The following is an 8,427-nucleotide window of genomic DNA, read 5'->3' on the forward strand; positions in this document are numbered from 1 at the left end:
CTAAATTTTCTAATTTAACACTCATTTCATCTCTTAGAAAAAACAGCCGCAACTTCCTGCTTTTCTGGCCACAATTATCACAAAAATGCACGTGAGATTGGGGAGGGGCGGGGGGGGGGGGGGGGGGGGGGGGCTGTCGATCAATACAGACCATGAACCTCTGTTTTTTTTTTTTTTTTTTTTGGATGCTGGTGTGCCGCGGGATTTTTGTCAAGGTTAAAGTGTGCCGTGGCTCAAAAAAGGTTGAAAAACACTGGTCTAGACAACCAGAAATGTGATGTCCACAAATGTAAATACTATTAAACAATAGCAGCAAATATGATTTCCCTAGAAATTGCAAAAGCAAATGAATCCATTACTGAGTTCCAAAATCTGCATCTATATGTTCTCATTTCTTTTAAAGGCCAGAGTTCTTGCACAATTGTCTTCCTGTGTCTTTGAATAATGCAGCTTATTGACTTCCACTTTTCACCAAGCGAAGTTTTACTCTGTTCTTCCTTGATTCGATTCTAGAATGTGTCTACTTTAATTTTTACTGAAAAATGCCTCCATGATTACATAGATTCCACATCTTTCCCTTTTCTCTACTTGAGACATGTTCCTACTTTCATTTAGTCCAAAATGACTGCCACTTTACAGCTTTAGTTTGAAGAGACAAAACAAATGCACAAGATGCAAAAAAAAATTCAAAAAAGAGAACTTAAAACATAAATAGGAATGGTATGTTCCGCATTCCACAGTTGTGAAATCTGGTGAAACAGAAAAATTTGAGATAAAATAGGAGATTTAATATTGCAAGGATCAAAGCTTTTCCCTCTTTATCAAAAGGCTCAATTGAAGTAAAAAAGAGAAAAAAAACTGCATCTTTATTAATTTATTTCCCTAATAAAAGTAAAGCTGGAATTTAATATTGTGCATTTAAAAAAAAACATTGTTTCTGACGTTTTTTTCATTTTCAGTCAGACAACTATTGCAGTAAGAAATATTTATTTCACATACCGGGGAGGAGGGAGGGACGAAGAATGAGCGCTGAAGGTAAGAAAGAATGAACAACTGCGCACCTGGGCTTAAATAAGATGCTGAGCAGGTGAGTTAATTGACTGAACCGCCCTAGAGGAGTAACCTGTAAAACACTGCCGAGTGCCTGCCTGAAATTACGACAAGTTGCTATTTCAGTCAGACAACTCTTGCAGTAAAAAATATTTATTTCATTTACTTAAGTTTCACATTCTTTAAGTTGGCATTCATATCTTTTTCGTTTGGCATAAGGCTCCGTTCAATTCCATGAGATAATTTTCCATAAAACTTTCGGGTAACAAAAACCCCCAACACCAGATCATCAAGAAGAAGAAAAAATGTGAATGTATAATCAGTGTGTAATAAGATGAGGTGTGTTTTCGGCAGCATTCCATTTTCATTTCATTTAATTTCCCAGTATGACTGCTATGTGTGACCCGGCACCATTGACCGTTGGGCCACCCCCGTTCGAGTACAGCGCCACAAAGGGAACATGCTATCTAGTGGATCTGCGATGTGTGACCCGGCACCTTTGACCGTAGGGCCGCTCCCGTTCGTGGAAACCACTAGGGGAACATACTGTCTGAAAGAGAGAGGGAAAGAAATGAAAGAGGAGCCAACATATGAATTACTCGTACCTGATTTTTTAGAACGTAAAGCCTACGTCCGCAAACGCTGTAAGGGACTATAATTTTAACTGCCATGAACAAGCCGTATGATGACACTAACTTAAAATCCAATACAATGCTCCTGATGACATGTTATGCCATGCTGAAGTAACTCCATATTCGAAGCTTCCATCAAATACTATGAACGGGCTTAACGGCCATAAACTTTTCATTTGGCATACTATTTACACGAGCTTAGTAACATCTATTATTACGAAGCTTCCATCAAATACTATGAACGGGTTTAACGCCATAAACGTTTCATTTGGCATACTATTTACACGAGTGTTTCTCCACACCAGGCATTTACAGACGCAAATGGTTCTCATAACGGGTTCATTTGGTCTCTCCAAATCCACCGTGAAAACTGCATATACAAACATAATAGAAACTTCTTTGACAACGAACATACATTGTAAACAGACAGTTAAACAAATAAATAAATCACCTCGTTGGCTGCATGCCGCGATGGGAGTTATTCTTAGTGTCCTCTCATCCACATCTGGTATTCTTTGCATACAAACGTGGTGCTCCTGCTTCCAGCGACTCTCTTCTCTGTCCATACAATGTGCGCTAAGCAAGGTAAGCACTTCCGGTATTTTCAAAATAAAATTACTTTCAAAATAAACTTCTCATAACTTAACCAACATTTATTAAACAAAACACAACAGACTAACAAATGACCGTTACACTCCCACCAAATCACACTAATCTTAATGTGGGATTTTTCTCAGGTCCTTTAATTTGTCTTTAACAACACCTCAGAAGTATTATTAGTCTGCCTCAATCAAAGTTACAACCTTATGAACTGGTCTTTCAAGAAATACTGTTCCAATCATGGACTTTCCACCTCTGTCAAGTGTGGTATCGCTAACTTGCAACCTTAGCTTTCTTACTCTGCCCTGACTCTGGCTAACCTCCATTCATTGTCTGGTGCTGAATTAACTTCCACAGTTTACTGTCCTTGTGATTTGTGATTGTTTCGTTTGACTTCAAAGTCTTGATATCTTTACAGAATGCTTCATTTTTAGCTAGTCTTATGATTGTGGTTTCTGCATTTCTGCTTACGTCCAGATTATTGCTTGTTGGTCTTTGCTTCCTTTCTTTTAATTCTTTGTTAAATTGCTTCAATCTGGCATTTGCTAGGATGTCGTCTTTTGCACATGTCACAGGTGCTCCTATTACTGCAGCTTTTCGAATGATGACCAAATTGTAGACATCCAAAGCATAATCTCTCAGACTGAACATATTTGACTCTATCCTTGAGATCTTTTCCATGAAGTTTCGACATTTATGTAAAGTGTGTCCAGTCTTTTTGCAAAACATGCATGTAGCCAGCGGTCTTTCAGTGCATTTTGTGTTCAGTGATTTAGCTACAAAACTGGAATGCTTCTGTGTTTTTTGTTTTTCAACCTCACCTTGTTTTATTGAATGCAGGGAAGTGATGGGATTGCATGCAATCTTAGCTTCTCTTGTTAGAAACTTAACAAACTCACTGAATGATGGAAAACGATTACTCTCTTCCTCTGTTTCAATGACTTTTCTGTTCCATCGTGCTGTCAACCAGTCTGGCAACTTTGACAAGATTTTTCTGTTTTCATTGCAGTCATTTAAGATTTCCAATGTCTTGATATGAGCCACAGCTGTTTCACAACTATGAAGAAAATCAACAAACTCTCTTAACTCAAAACTGTCTTTGGATCCAATTTTTGGCCATGCTTGCAGTTTGTCTCTGTATGCCTTTGCAATCACAAACGGATTTCCACATCTTTCTTCTAACATTTCCCATGCTGCAACATAAGCAGATTCAGTTCCGAGAAGGAAAAAACCATCTAGTGCTTGTCTGACTTGACCACCAATGTATCGGCGAAGGTAATAGAGTTTTTCTTTATCTTGAATGCTCTTTTGATCAATTATGGTTTGGAAAGAAAGTTTCCAATCATTGTACTTCAAGGGGTCGCCATTGAACATTGTTGGTTCGGGGACAGGAATTCTGTTTGCACTTAACGCGCTTGCTAGCATCTTGACGAGTTCTGCTGTCCCTTCACTCGCAGAAGCAGAGGAAGACTGTGGTGTAGCTGTTTGCATAAATGAGGGATTTGGGGGTTCTTGTTCTTTAGCATCTGTCAGTGCAACTTTGTTTGCAACTTCATTTCTGTCTTCTTCCAAAACTTGACCTTGATACACCTGCAACTTTGCTTTTGCTACACTCAGATCCTTAACTGCTTCCAAATGTTTTATTCTTCTTCGTTTTTCTTCAAGAGTCCTTTGCAGAAATGTATGCTCCTCTTCTAATTGGGCTTTCATTTTAATTTCTTCCTCTTCTCTCTGGATCCTGTGCCTAACTTCTTCTGCTTCTCGTTCCAAACGACGTCTCACAACAGCTGCTTCATGTTCTGCAATTTTCTTCTTCACTATTGCTTCCAGATTCTGTATTTCTGACTGCTCTTTTTCTTGTTCTTCTAACACTTTCAGAACAGCTTGATTTGCAGCAACTTCAGCAGCAACTTCTTGTTGTTTACAAGACGAGTCCTTTGAAATATGTGAAGCACTTTTCAAGAAAGACAAAATGGAACCAGATTTTGAGGTGCTAGAGTCAAAAAAAGAACCTGCTTCTGGCCACTCTTGCTCTTCTTCAGCTGGCAAATAACCATCTAGTTGACTTGATGCTCTTTTTACAACAAACTTGGAGACCTCTACACACTGGTCTACTCTTCGTCTTGTGTCCTGATCTGGTACTGAAATGTTACGCAGTTCTTCATAAACAAGCTGAACATCTGCAGAAAGACCTGTGATATCACCAATAATATCATTTAGCAGCTCGTCTGAAGGTGACACTGCAGACTGTGATAAGGACTGCTTAGAAAACTTAACATGAGATTTCCATTTGGAGTATATTTAGTTAAATCTTTGCTGAAGAGACTTTAACTTTCCATCTTGCAGTTCTTTCCCTTTCTCTGTTAGTGTTCTAGCCCTTTGACTTCGTCTAGGTAGCAACTCTTCAGCTAATTTTGGGGATTTTTCTTCAGAATTTGATTCCCCTTGATTATGAACAGCAAAATCACCCTTTTGTGACATTTTAGAAATGATTACCTTTCAATCAAAACACTTAGTTGAAATCAAAAAATTCAATATCTTAAAACAAAATCTTGTATGTTTTTTCAAACACTTATCTTTGCAGAATAAAAATTCTTAAACCTTAACCATGTAAATTTCAAACTCTTAACTTAAAACACTTTACTCACTAGAACACTTAACTTGAGTATTAAACAGTATGCACATTTCTCTCATTTCAAAACACACTTTAAGTTCAAAAATGAAATCCAGATGTAAATATCTTTGTCATGCTTCAGTCCGACGCACCAAATATGCAAGTCAAGAGTAGCTTCAAACGTTTGCGATCGCTTTTAACCACTCATCTGACTGTCCTTTGATGTCATGCTGCAGGCGCGTGCTGGCTGCGTGGTAGCTCTTGCGCTCTTTTTCTTCTCCACTCATGTCGAGGAGCAGTCGAGTTTTCACTGTTTCTCCACACCAGGCATTTACAGACGCAAATGGTTCTCATAACGGGTTTATTTGGTCTCTCCAAATCCACCGTGAAAACTGCATATACAAACATAATAGAAACTTCTTTGACAACGAACATACATTGTAAACAGACAGTTAAACAAATAAATAAATCACCTCGTTGGCTGCATGCCGAGATGGGAGTTATTCTTAGTGTCCTCTCATCCACATCTGGTATTCTTTGCATACAAACGTGGTGCTCCTGCTTCCAGCGACTCTCTTCTCTGTCCATACAATGTGCGCTAAGCAAGGTAAGCACTTCCGGTATTTTCAAAATAAAATTACTTTCAAAATAAACTTCTCATAACTTAACCAACATTTATTAAACAAAACACAACAGACTAACAAATGACCGTTACAACGAGCTTAGTAACATCCATTATTACGAAGCTTCCAACGACAGTACTACAACGAGCTTAACGGCCATGAAGTTTTCTTCCATTTGGCATACCAATCATACGCGCTCAAGAAACCTCCATGTAGTCGAGTTCCATCTAAATATTAAGAACGAGCTCAACGGCCAGAATTACTATGAGTCATTGGCATACTAAATATATAAATGAGCTTAAGAACCAAATTCGAGCTTGTAGGAAAATAATCTGTCGCTTTGAGATTACTTTCCTTGTTGCATGTTCAAAAAAGTCGAGAAGGAGAAAACAACGGGATTCGACCGGATTAAGTTTAACAAATTTATTCCCTAACAATATTTCTAAAAACAGAGTAAAACAAAATAAAACCGATCATCTGGGTTCCCAAAGTTTCAGAGCTTACACAGCGCCAAATTACAAACGTCTTAACGTGTCAGCCTGTTGGGAACAAAGGAAGCTTCTCCGTCCAGCTGATCCAGCCGTAACACAGCATGGCGTCCAGACTCCTCCTCTGGACGCTCGGATTGGCTGGCAGGGAGCCTGCCTACTTCTGTCAGTCCATATTAGGAGTCAGCATCCGTTTCCCGCGTCGGAAGTCACCTCCCAGACTGACATGGTCCCGCAATCAAATGGCTCAACAGGTGGTCCCCCACATGTGGCCGGATCTTTCTAGCATCCAGTAGACAATACACCTTTGTTCCCCACACGTGAGCAGATGCCTGTGGCGGTTCCCAGGGATGGAATCAGTCTCAGAGATGATTGATTTATGATCCAAGTCAGACATACAACCAAATGGCCTCAGAAGATCAAAGACCGTTTTCTCCTGAATGGGATGAGTTCGAAACTCCAGCATCACAACCTCTTTACATATGCAATGTTAAGGAAGCCCTTTTGAAATTCAAAGTATGGGAACCTCACACAGTAAACCTGTAAGAAAACCTTCAATGAAATAAAGATAAGATAAAAGCCTAGGAGAAATGAGGACCACAAAAAATAAATTCCTTCAAGCTCCATCGCATACTAATACAAACTCAGAACATCCTAATTTTTTTTTTTAGGCTTCCACCTGGCAAATAATTTTCTTTTAACATCTATAATCCAAGAATTTTACATTTATTCTGCTACTGACATATTGATGGATACAAGTCAGAAGTGTCATTGGAACGCAGAGTAGGTCCACCGCCCCCTCACTTTCAGTGCAGCAATAGGTACGTTGAGCAGTCATCATTGCAGCACCAGATCAGGGAATGCGTGGGTGACATCAATCGCCAGAAATGGAGAAGCTGACCAGAGACTAGGCGTTCGCAGGCTCAGGATGCGATGCATAGATAAAGACAAAACCAGTATTAGTCTCGGCAAAGAACATATAAATAACCCAGAAACTGATCAGTTTCAAAATGCTTGAGATAAATGGAATAACAGTGCTTTTAAAGACAAATCTGAGAAAGTGAAATTTAGTAGGAGTTAAGGAAAAGTCCCATTGTGGATTCATCGCACTATAGAAACCACCAGAATCACAAATTCCAACATTGAATTGATAGTGAAATACAGAACCTGCACGAATCTTAACACCAATTTTATGTACACCAGTGGTAAGAGGAGTAACCTTTAAAAGTTCCAGAGGGACGCTCTTCAGAAGGTCACCGAGGAGCAGGCGATGGGAAGGGTAACCAAGGACAGGGAGATTTGTAGATGAGGAAGGTCAACATCCCACGTAGCAATAGATTGCAGCTCGGCGGGATTTGATTCTTGTATTTAATAATAGTGGTTCTCAAATAGGTGGACATTTTAATTAGCCAAGGACGTCTGGATACTGCAAGAGAAGACAAATTTTTAGATCGAAGGAAAATCATAGGTTCTAATAGAATTTAAAATGGCTGAACCTTTATGCATTTAGAGGCAGATGCCAAAGACTGAAGAGGAGATACTCTTAATAGAGTGTCTCGTTTGAAAGCAGGGCAGACCGAGGATCGGTTTGCGACACAAAGTTTTTTAACTCTTGAAACTGAAGCTAAAGCATCAGTGATAAATTCTACAGCCAGAAAATTGGCTCGTAATGTAAGTTATCTAAACACTAAACCATGTTAAATTATGTCAAATTGCTATTTATTATCGCACTCTTGAAATAACCTTTGAAATAATCCCCACGGCTGAATTCTCTGAGAAACACATGAGCTGTTGATGAACCATTAAAGCTGTACATTTGGGTTGATGACCAAAAATTTCCAGCAGCCGGAGATTTCATGAATAAGTCTTCATACATATTCCTCTCCCCCAAACCAAAGGAGGGTGGAGCCACAAAAAACAAATGGAGGGAGACCGAAGACCCCCCCCCCCCCCAAAAAAAAAAAACAGCATTATAACAAAACCACGCGAAGCATAGAGAATCAGAGACCAAAAAAGCAAAACAGAAATATCCAGAACAACTGGAACACGGGACCCTGGAAGGAACCACCCAGAACGAGAAAACAAGATGAACGGATGACATTGGGGAAGAATGCACACAACAAAAAACAGGTGGCCTAACAGCGACCAATTCATATCTTACCTCCAAAGACGGGATAAACGACGTGCAGCACAAACGCAAGAGATTACATAGGGGCAGAGAGGCATGCATCATAAACCAGAGATCCAAGCAGAAACAAATCCGGACGGCGGAGAACCATCCGTCTTCCTTAAATAAACCGGAAACCGAAATCCAAAACGAGTCGCGACCACGGAGTTGCAAAAGACCGGTGACGAGGAAATTAGAACAGAGAAACATTAAGATAATGCAAAAAACAAAGGGGAGCCCATAGGAGTACACC

The sequence above is a fragment of the Oryzias latipes genome, chromosome 14, assembly GCF_053564925.1.
Source record: "Oryzias latipes strain Hd-rR chromosome 14, Olatipes_Hd-rR_3.1".
Classification (NCBI taxonomy): domain Eukaryota; kingdom Metazoa; phylum Chordata; class Actinopteri; order Beloniformes; family Adrianichthyidae; genus Oryzias; species Oryzias latipes.